Source organism: Bison bison, unplaced genomic scaffold, assembly GCF_000754665.1.
Source record: "Bison bison bison isolate TAMUID 2011002044 unplaced genomic scaffold, Bison_UMD1.0 scf7180017863957, whole genome shotgun sequence".
NCBI lineage: Eukaryota > Metazoa > Chordata > Mammalia > Artiodactyla > Bovidae > Bison > Bison bison.
The window spans coordinates 1,071,706-1,072,191 of record NW_011494529.1 but is presented as its reverse complement, the minus strand read 5'-3'; the positions used below and the strand labels follow the sequence as shown (position 1 = coordinate 1,072,191).

At 30.2% G+C, this 486-nt stretch overlaps 1 protein-coding gene across 1 annotated transcript in view; it reads right to left on the bottom strand.

Annotated features, from left to right (window-relative positions):
* The window catches only part of DOCK7 (dedicator of cytokinesis 7), a 166,018-nt gene that overhangs the window by 164,054 nt on the left and 1,478 nt on the right, over positions 1-486 (bottom strand). The window lies entirely within an intron of this gene.

The window sequence follows — 486 nt, the reverse complement described above, 5'->3', positions numbered from 1 at the left end:
GATATAAAATTAATTCTAAAATACTTTATAAACAATATTCATGGCCCATAAAATTATTCCCTATTTTTACTTAACTAATAAAAACTGTCTGCATACTCTGGTATTAATGGCTTTCTATACTTCGACCCTAATCACCTCTTCAGCTCTTATATTCTATCTCAAATTCTTCTCAATTAACATAAATTGCTTCCTAGAATGCTGTTTCTCTCCTGTATCCGCAAATTCAACTCAACTATTTTAAAGGTAAAACTCAAATGGCAAGACTTCCATAAAAGCTTCTTGACTCACCACAGCTAAAATAATATCCTTCTTTAAAACTCAGAGCAGTATTAGAATACAGACAGTAGATTTAATAAAAGTATTTTATCCATGTTAAATCACTGAAGTTGACAACTGTACCATTACAGTTATTAACCGAATATCCCTATTCTTAGGAAATTCAGAAATATGTACTGAAGTATGTGGGATACTTCATGGGAATAAAAA